Genomic DNA, 9883 nt, shown 5'->3' with positions numbered 1-9883 from the left:
GCACCGCCTCCAGCAAGGCACAGGAAGCTTCACAATTCTTCCGGGGTGGGTGGGGGGTGGGGGGCGTGTATCTTTATTTAAATCTGGTCCACACCTGGGTGCTGAGATAGCCTCCCTGTTGGCAATTTGGCCAGGAAAGGGAAGGCCGTTGAGAGAAGGCCCCTATCTAGGTACCCTGGATGGGGCACTAACGCTTTGGGGCAAAAAGATCAATTTAGGAATATAGAGACGGGCTTTGTAGTGGCTCCTTCTCTTTCTGCTTGTCTGCGGTTTAAAAACAACACAAAAAGAAAGAAAAAAACTGTGTGTGATAATCACTTTTGATGTTCGCAAATCGCAACTTGGGTCCAACCGTGAACGTTGGCGAAGTCAAAGTAGGTGACGGCTTCCACGGACAAAGCAGGTCCGGGCGTACGCGGGCCACTAAGGGAGCCGGGGGGGGGGGGGGGGGTCAGGGAGCAGGAGCGCGGCGGCCCGGGTGTCTGAGAAAGGCGACGCGCAGCTGGGCGCGCTCGGCTCGCAGGTAGGGGCGCTCGGGGCTCTCGCCTCGAGGGCGGCGTCCGGCTCTGCAGCCCCGCGCTCCGTGCCAGGCACCCCGCAGGCGCTCACGAAGGGTCGCCGGGGACGCAGGCGGGGAGGCGCGCGAGCAGAGCCGCGGCCCCGGGACCTGAGCCCCCCGGAGCGCCAGGGCGGGGGGCTCGGGCCCGACGGCGCGCGTGCGGCGTCCAGCCGGGAGGCGGGGGTGCCCGCGGGCAGGGCAGGGCAGGGCAGGGCCGGGCGCGGAGGGGCGCGCGCAGCCGCGCGGCTGGGGTCAAGGCCGGGACGCCCGGGCGGCGCGGGGGGGCGGCGCGGGGGGGCGGGGGGGGCGGGGCGGGGGCGGCCGGACGCGCGGGGCCGGCATGGGATGTGACGAGCGGCGCGCTGTGCATTGTGGGAATCCCGGGGCCGCGGCGACTGGTTCCAGTTCACTCGGCGGCGGAGCCGGGCGGAGGGGGCAGGCGCGCGGCGCGCGGGCGGGAAGCGAGGAGGCGGGCGGGCGGGCCAGCGACGAGCGCGGAGAGAAAAGGCGCGAGCGGCCGAGAGGGCACCGGGCCGGACACCTAGCTGCCGCCGCCGCCGCCGAGCCGCCCCGTAAGTGCCGCGCGGGCGCCCTCGCGGCGCGCCGGGTCCCCGCCGTCCGGGTCCGGGGGCCGCGCTCTTCCGGCCGCGGGGCTCCCCGGGGGCGGCCGGGGCCTGGCGCGCGCGGGCGGCGCTCGGCGGGGCTCGGGGGGGCCGCGCTCGGCGTGTGGCCCACGCGGGGCCTCCCGCGCGCGCTCGGCGCCCTCCCAGGCCCCGGGCCGGCCGCGCGGGATTCTCTCTGGTTTTGTTCAAACAGCAAACCCGGAAGCCAACTTCTCTCCAAACCGCGTCCTCCGGCCGGCGCCTGGGCGCTTTTGTGGGAAGGCGGCCTTCCCGGGGCGCGGGCCGAGCCGGAGGCCCCCCGGGCAGGCCCGGGGCCGCGGGGCGCGCGGTGTGGCGGCTGGTGAGGCCCCCGCACAATGAGTCGGCCCGAGAGCCAGGTGGCGGCGGCGGCGGCGGCGGCGGCGTCTGGCTCCGCGGAGAGGGGAGGGTCGGCGGCTGGGGGCACTCGTGGGCTTGGAGCCCGGCGGGCCCGGGAGGGGGCACGCGGGAACCCCCGTTGCCCTCGTTCATCTTCTGCTCGGCCTTTTGTTTGCTTTGTGGCTGGGAGTTTTTTTTTTTTTTTTTTTAAGGTAACTCGGGAAGGCTGTAGGCGCCCTGGGTGGAGAAGGCCTGCAGAGAAGGGCCTCGCGGGGGGTGGGGTGGAGCGGAGCGAGGAGGTGAGCGCGCTGGATGCTGCCGGCGGTGTCACCTGACAACAGGTGTGTGGGGTGGCGCGCCCCGCCTCCGCTCCTGCGGGAACCGCGGATCCCTCCAGGATCCGGTCAGTTGATCGGAAGGTTGTTTCAGACGAGAGGTTAGGCGGAGTATTGTTTGAGTTCGAAAGCGAGAAACGTCTGTACAAACAGCTGAGACAAACTTTGAATCCAACAACTGCAATCGCCGTGAAATCCTTGTGAGGTTTTAATGATCCAATAAACAGCATATAAAAGTAGACAATTAGAGGGGCATTCCTGCTAACTTCTCCTTTTCTTCCACCTTTGCGGTTTGAGGTTTTGCCTTAAAGAAGGGCAGAAGTACTTTGTCCCAGGCTCCCTTCTCGTTGGACTGGGGGAATTTCAGGCAGGTTTAGGTTTGAATGGGAGACTCTAGTTGTAAGTCAGGTGGGCTCTACCTACTGCGGGCCACCTTTAGTGTATCATTCTGCCTTCAGAGGAGTTACTGGCTCTGAAATGGCCACCTCACGCTTGCAGCTGGAATTTATACCTCTTGTACACACACAACTGAACAAAGTTGGGCAGTGTCATTCCAGTCTTGCACAAGAGCCTCTCCAGTGGGGATAAATACGTTTTCAAACCTTATTTTTTTTTTTCTTAAGAAAGAAAAAAAACACCCTAACCAAAAACCCTCAATCTTAAAAATTCTTCCGCTGTTCAAATTTTAGGAGAGTGGGAAATCTCTTCATTCTGTAATTTTGTTTTAACCTGTCACCGTTGTTAATGCTTGATCACTAGATAAAGGCATTAGGAAGGACGGAAGAATTTAAGTGAAAATTATTTGAGGTAGGGCCTTTAGAATGAGGAGTGGTCTGGGACATCACTTGTAAGACTATAACACACAGCCCTAAGTCACTGCTGTGGTCTGTACCAAAGGGGCCAGGCACAGGAAGTGTCCATCTCATTCTGCCATTTCTTCTAGTTCTTCTAGTTCTGCGACAGCAGAACTCCAACAGCCCTTTTCCTTTTTCCAATAGAAAGTCTTGGAATACGTGTATTCTGGGACCTGCCTCTAATACCTTCAGAGCTAATGCTGCCCCCAGTCATCTAAGGGTGATTTATTTAAATAAAAGTTCAAACCCCAAGCTAGCAAAACACAGTAAGAACCTATTATATGTACTGTTGATCAGAATTACAGCAGCTTCTACTTTTTGTTGGATTATGCCTTTGGATTTGTGTTAGGTTTTTCAGAGCCCCATTCTTGGCATATAGGCTGGGAAGGAGCAGGGGCAAGGGGGACCCCACACCTGCCCTGTAGGTAGGTCCTCCCCACATTCTACAGTTTTAGAAGTACATTGGGGGCCATCCCAGCTCTTTTGAGTGAGCCCAAGTGGGTCCCAAAGAATTGTATAGCTTGTTTGCTTGGATCAAGCCTGCCAGATTGGTGTCTTCTAGTCATTCAATAAATAATTCCTGAGAATCAGTTCTGAGTCAGGCACTGGGGACAGAAGCATGATCAAGAAATGCCCAGTCCTCCTCCTTGGGAAAGTGATGCAAGGAGAAGACAGGCAAGTGGCTGTTGTGAGGTTGGTGCAAAAGGTCACAGTAGCTCCCAGGGTACCCCTAGAACAGTGACATGAGCAGGAGCAAGCTCTTTCTGGGTACAGAAAGGCCAAGTAGGAGTTTGGCTGGGCAAAGGAGGGCAGGTGGGGACAAGTGTTTGAGACCTAGGGAGTCCCACACATTGAATCTTAGAACAGTGAGAATAGAGGTCATATGGGGTAACTGCCAGAGACTCAGGATGGCTGAATCCTGGAGGGAGTCAGGTGAAGCTACAAGAAGCCTTTTGTAGGCTTCTGAAGGCTCTGAGCAGGAGAGAGACATGGCCGGATGTTTTTTACTCTTACTGGGACTGCTTCATCTCTTCAACAAATACTGAATGGCTTCTAGATGCCAAGCCCAACCAACCAGGGTCCTCCGCTATTGAAGTTCACATTTAAACTTTTCCTTTGATAGCCTTCCATCGAAATGGCTATCTTAGAGTTTGGCACAACCTTTAAAAGAGAGAGGAGGTATGAAGGAAAGTTTCCTCTTGAAGCAGGAAGACCGTGCCTTGCTATTGAAATGTAGCGCTGATTCCTGTAGTGTAGCTCACAAGCTTGTGGGTTTACAGAGGTGAAGTTTTAATCCCAGACTAGCCTCCTGTAAACTCTTTCCTGAATAACACTTGTGTTTGGCTTCTGTTTTCTCCCCACCACTAAAAACCTAACACGTGAGGAAGAAATGTGCGCTGGGACAAAATTTGCGGTCTAGGATTTATTTATTATCTTAATTTGTCCTCCTCTCCTTGTTTGTAATCCCCTGGTTCGCAGAAGGTAGACTGTAAGTTCTTTAATCATCTGGCTCGCTTCATGATGTAGTGTTTTATGAATGGAGAGAGATGTTTTTCCTGATTGGCTGGAGTACACAGAACAAGTCTCTGTTCTCAGCCAATCAGAGTGCTGTTTCTGAACCCCAGCTCTGTGAGTGATAGTTGTGTAGTAGATCATCATGCCTCTGGGGACGTGACAGCAGTGACACCGTTAATCATCTGGTATGATAGCAGTGAATGGGAGAGAATGCTGTAAACAGGATTAGTGTCCCATGGTTCAGAATTAAGTGTCTCAGGTTTGCTGTCATGATTGGAGTTGAGGGGAAGGTGACAAATGCATGTGGACACGTGGGCATTTATCCAGCTGCAGGGAGTGGATGGTGCAGTCCTCCCTCGTCAGCAGTGACTTAAACATCGCTCAGATCCCTGCCCACCCCCCTGCCATCCTCGGGTGATGGAGATAGGGCTGTCCAACTAGCAGCTCCCTGGCAGTTCTAGTCAATATTTCATTTGGGATCGATATGCATGAATTCATTGCTTAGATAATAAAAGACCTCACAATCGCCAGTTGCAGTGGTTTCATAAGCGACCTGATTAAGAGTTTTCTATGCTGTAGCCTTAGCAGAGGCCAGTGGCTTACAGATGTGAGGAAGGTAAGCATTTCTCCCTGTTCTCTTTTATCGTTTACTGAGCTAGCCTCACGGCAAAAGAGAGGTGGCTGGAGCCATAGAATTATCAGGGAGCAGGAAGGCCTCCTCTTCGTGGCTCCCATCTCAGTTGCCAGGGCATTTGTGGTATTCCCTTCCTGGGAATCCCGAAGGTGGTTCCACAAGCTCCTTGAAGTTTGAGGGTCTGGGTTCCCACAGGGATTGGTGAGGAATGTGTCCACAGATGGTCTCACTGAGGGTCCCTGACTTGTGTCTCACTTGCCACATCTCTGAATCCTGTGGCCTCTGGCCTTTGGAAATGCTTCTCTCATCTTTGTCAGGAGAACCCCATCCACTGTAAATACCAACTAATCAGTCACCAGTCAGCCAGCATTTGAGAGCCTACCAGGTAACAGGCAGGGTAGTGGGATCCCAGAGATACAGTGGTGAACAGTGCCAACTGGTGTATCCCATCATCAAGACAGACAAGGAAATTGGCAGTGATGATACAACATAGCATCTGCTAAGGTTGGGGAGGTTGGCTTCAGGATATTTATATAAATTGGATCTAGAGTAGCAATCAGTTTAAAAGAAAGAACTGGAAATTGCATTTGCAGAGCACTTTGTTTTTATTTATTTGAGAACAAGTGAGCATGAATGGAGGAGAGAGGCAGAGGGAGAGGGAGAAGCAGACTCCCCACTGAGCAGCGAGTCCGATGAGGGGCTGGGTCCCAGGACCTTGGGACCGTGACCTGAGCAGAAGGCAGATGCTTAACTGATCAGGCCACCCAGGTGCCCCAGTGGTTGAACATGTTAAAGAGTGGTGGCAGGCTAAGGAACATTATGAGGGATTTATAGCTGGGCTCGGGGGCCAGAGCAGGAGTGTTGACTGAGGAAACAGGGAGCAGTCCAGCCTGGTCAAGCCCTTGTTGCTGGAAATAGGGGGAGACAAGCTGGAGGTCAGTGGGGCCTTGTATGCAAGGTTGGAATCTGGGCACCAGGCTTCCCCCAATTAGCCTGTGACCAGGGAGGGCACAAGGCATGGCCACAGCAGAAACACAGAGGAGGGGGCCACGTGATAGATCTGAATCAGCAGACCACTAGGTAGGATCTCCAGACAGAGGGCTGGAGAGAGCATCGTAGACTGAGTTTGGGGCATGTGCCCAAGAGTCAAGGTAGGAGTGAAGGCGATTGGCAATGCAGCGAGGAGCCTGTTAGGGTGCCCTGTTGAGGAGGAGTGGAACAGTGTGGTCGTAGGTAGGACAGCCTTCTGCCCCTCTTACCTTTGTTGCCCTTCCTGGTAGTAGAGGGCTTGTCATTCTCAGGTCTGTCTTATTCATGGGATCCTCATAGCCAGGCTTCTTGCTAGTCTTGTGCCCTGAGGACAGACCATGTGCCTTGGTCACATCTCGGTTGTTGAGAGGCCTGTGGTCAGAGACTTACCTCTCACTCAAGCCTGCTCACTTCTCCATACAGCCCCTCTCAGTGTGTCTCTGGGTAAGCTTTGGGTTTCTGCAGGCAAGGTTCATGTCTATTGTGATTGATTTATAGCTGGAGGAGTTGCAGAAGTAAAGACCACAGAGATCCCTTCAGGATCAACCACAGAATCTCTATTTCCTGGCCTGATAACAGTCAAAAACCCAGCTAAGCTAAGGTACAATGATGAATGGATGCCAAGTTAGCCTAAAGTCATGTCACTGTCTTCAAACTCGTGGGGCCCGCTCTAGGGATGAGGACTTGTGGTTTATTGAACGCAGTGCTCTCCTGGATGGTTAGTCCAGGAAGGAAGGACACTGCTTTGTCAGTTTGACGAGACAGTATAGCTATTTCTCTTCTGAGCAACGTCAGTGCCTTGAAGAGAAGCCGAGTGTGTTAGAAGCCACTTTTTCTGTGAGGTAGGACTGTCCATTTCTCAGAAGAGGCTGGATGCGGGGCATGGGTCAAACAAGGCCCAACAAGCTTTGGCTGGTTGCTCACACCCTGGCTTCATGGTCCGTTTTCAACCTGGTTTGTTATGTGACAGAAACTGGCTGTTTTCTTCTCTGCTCAAATAGGTAAAGGACATTTCTCAACGCCTCTTGCAATTAGGCGTGGCCATGTGACGAAGTTCTAGTCGGTGAATCACGGTCAGTAGTGGTAGGCCCCACCTCTAGGCCTGGCCCCTGAAGGCCTCCATGTGTTTTCCTCCACTGAGGGATGGGAGGGGGGTCTGGATCCTAGAATCATGTGAAGAAGCACCAGCCCATCACGGAAACACACTTGGGACTTTCCACGAGGGAGAAATCAGCCATAGGGGCCTGTTTGTTAAAGCAGCCAGGGATGTCCTTGCCAGTACAAACATCCAATGGCAGTTTTCAAGGAGGTGGCCTCTTTTCGAATTGTACATGCTGTTGTTATTTTTATCGACTTTTTTGAGTGCATACTCAGTGAGTGCTGGTCAGGCCTTGTAATGCATGTTTTCATTCAGTCCTCCCACCAACTGTTCGGGTTCCATTCTGGCTTCATCCCTACTTGACAGAGCATAAAATCAGCTCTGAGGGTAATATTCTATCACATGCCCAAGGACATAGGCCATGCTAGTGGCAGAGCCACAACCTGAAGGAGGCCAGTCTGACTTTGGCATTTGAGTCATGAACCCTGGTGTTCCACAGCCACATTCATCACACCCGCTCTCTCCCCATGTGGGTGCCTAGCCATGGCTGTCCATGGCTCCAGAGACCCCTGATGAGGGGAATGGACCTGGCACATTCTTGGGTTTACCTGGAGACTGCCCAGCTACAAGATGGTTTTCTGAAAGATATTTTAAAAGTCAGCACACATTCCTGGATGTCATGAGGCTGCATGGCTTCGTCAGAAGGCTCTCAAAGCTGCAGCCGCCGCTTGGGCACCTCTAGTTAGAAGTGCAGGAAGAACATGCGAAGGGGTGAGGAACAGGAGCTGCAGGACAAACCCTAGGAGAGGGGCTGCTTTTTTGGGAGTCTGACTGAAAATTAAGTTCTCCTTTCAGCAGAATGGCACTTGAGGATCCATGAAAGTTAAGGTCCTGCCAGGGACCCAGGGACTTAGGAATGAGCTGATCACAGGGCCTGGCATCAAGTAGCTTGCAGTTCAGATAAGCTAGAGAGGCAGGCACACATGTATGTGCCATGATATGTGCTTGGGAACATGGAGCAGTGAGTGACTCCAGTCCATGGTCCGTCTGAGGACAGGCATCTCAAGAGTGTCAGTTCAGCAGATTGGCCAGAGGACGAAGGGTGTCAGTGGCAGGAGAGACAGCATGTGTAAAGCCATGCTCCTCGCAGTGCAGGGAGTCAGGGGTGACCTAGAGAGGGGCATCGGCCCCAGGCAGGGGTGACAGGAGACAGTGCCGTGGAAGTAGCTGTTTGTGGCTGGCTCAGGGTCATGGGGAATCAGCAAGGGGACCTAGATCCTCTGGCCTCCATGGAGAGGGTCTGGAGCTGAGGACAGTGGGTGCGGAGAGAGCTGAACTAGGGCAGGGTGGGTAAAGGGAAGGGAAAAGGCTCGAGATGTTACGAGGTGGGTTCAACAGAGAGCTAGGCTCATGGCTGGGCCCTATGAAGGTGGGCAGAGAAGTAGGGCTCAGGTTGACTGCTGCTTGGTGGCTTGATGCATGAGGTTGTCACTGCTGAGAAACCCAGAGGAGGGAGTTCCAGGTGCCCGTGGGACTTTCAAGTGGGTCCTTGCCACAGGCAGGCAGAACAGAGCTATGGGGCCCCACAGCCAGGTATGCACCTGAGAGTCACCAGCACGTCCATGCAAAGACCAGGAGCATCACTTTTAAGGAATGAGCATTTCTAGGGCCTCTTGGGTCCCTGAATGCTAATGGCTCCTCTCTGGGGCCAGACATTGCCTGATTCCCACAGAGACAGCCCCAAACATACTCAGAAAGGTCTGCCTGGAGATGGGAGCTGAAGCCTGGGCTCCAGGAAGAACAAGGCTGAGCTGCATGAATCATCACTGACCGTAGGCCTCTCCCGCTGAAGGAGGGGAAGTGTTCACTGCCTTTCATGATGATCATTTAAATGACGAGGGTTATTTCTTCTCTCTCTTCTCCACCAGCTCTGGAAGAACAGGGGCCACATCTGCCTTGGGCCCTTCTCTCTCTGTTCCCCAGCAGACTTCTTGAAGTAGATGTGTAAATGACCTGAATGCTTTTAGCAAACATTTGAGACCTAGAATGCTCTTAGCCAACATGTAGACCTTAGTGGTGCTTGCTAGGAGTACAGGTAGGGGCAGCGCTCTGAGAGCCTGCACTATGATGGGAGAGATGGGCGTATGTGGACATCATTGTGGCGTGAAGTGCAAGGGAGCCCAGAGGATGGAGTGGCTGTATCTGAGCACTCAGGGAAGAGTTGGCAGAGGGCAGAGAACAAGTGTGAGAGATAGTGGAAGTCCTGGCCAAAGGGCATAGCCACTGCAGGGGCTGGCATTTGCAGGGAACAGTGTGTGAACCGCCCCCCCCTCATGTCCCAAGTTTGGACTGCCGGAGGTATGGGGTGAAGCTGGATGGATGTGCCAGGCCTAGATTTCTAGAACATTGCGTGACAGGCCATGGGTCTGGATTGTACCTTGAGAACTATGGCAGCTACAGAAAGCTTACAGACTAGGGCCATTGAGTATTCAGATCCGTATGTACTACCCTCGGAGGGCAGGTGGATTGGAGAGTAGGGCCTGTGGTGGGAAGACCTCTTCACATATTTGTGATCACTTGATTAGTGATGATCTGGATTCAGTCATGGTCAGGGTGGAGAGGAGAGGCCTTCCAAGAGTTGTTGAAGGTGGAGCATCCTCTGGCCTGAGTGGCATTTTGGATGGGGATGGGGAGGAAGAGCAGGGAAAGATGAGCACTTTTCCATCCTCTCCAGACAGGCCCTGCTAGTAGACTGAAAGTGTGCTGAGGGCCGATGAGGGCAACCTGGCTATCTGCTGGGCTCCTGTGAGTCATTCTTGCCCCTTACAGGTACAGGATCCTAGAGGTAGAGCCGCTGCTTTCACCAGAGGGCCTAGGT

The 9883-nt window shown here is 54.1% G+C and overlaps 1 protein-coding gene across 6 annotated transcripts in view; it reads left to right on the top strand.

The window, feature by feature from the left end:
• The first annotated feature begins 385 nt into the window (after positions 1–385).
• Positions 386–9883, top strand: part of MACROH2A1 (macroH2A.1 histone) — a 78350-nt gene continuing 68852 nt past the window's right edge. For 4 of the 6 annotated variants that reach the window (XM_077911741.1, XM_077911739.1, XM_077911740.1 and 1 more), the window contains exon 1: positions 974–1131. The gene's annotated coding sequence lies outside the window, so the exon portion shown is untranslated. Of the gene's footprint in view, positions 404–457; positions 524–973; positions 1132–9883 lie in introns of those variants that run through there. The other 2 variants (XM_077911738.1, XM_077911737.1) reach the window with 2 other exon arrangements.

The sequence above is a fragment of the Canis aureus genome, chromosome 10 (genome assembly GCF_053574225.1).
Source record: "Canis aureus isolate CA01 chromosome 10, VMU_Caureus_v.1.0, whole genome shotgun sequence".
NCBI classification, from domain to species: domain Eukaryota; kingdom Metazoa; phylum Chordata; class Mammalia; order Carnivora; family Canidae; genus Canis; species Canis aureus.
The sequence above is the reverse complement of the archived record's forward strand: the minus strand, read 5'-3'. Positions and strand labels throughout refer to the sequence as shown.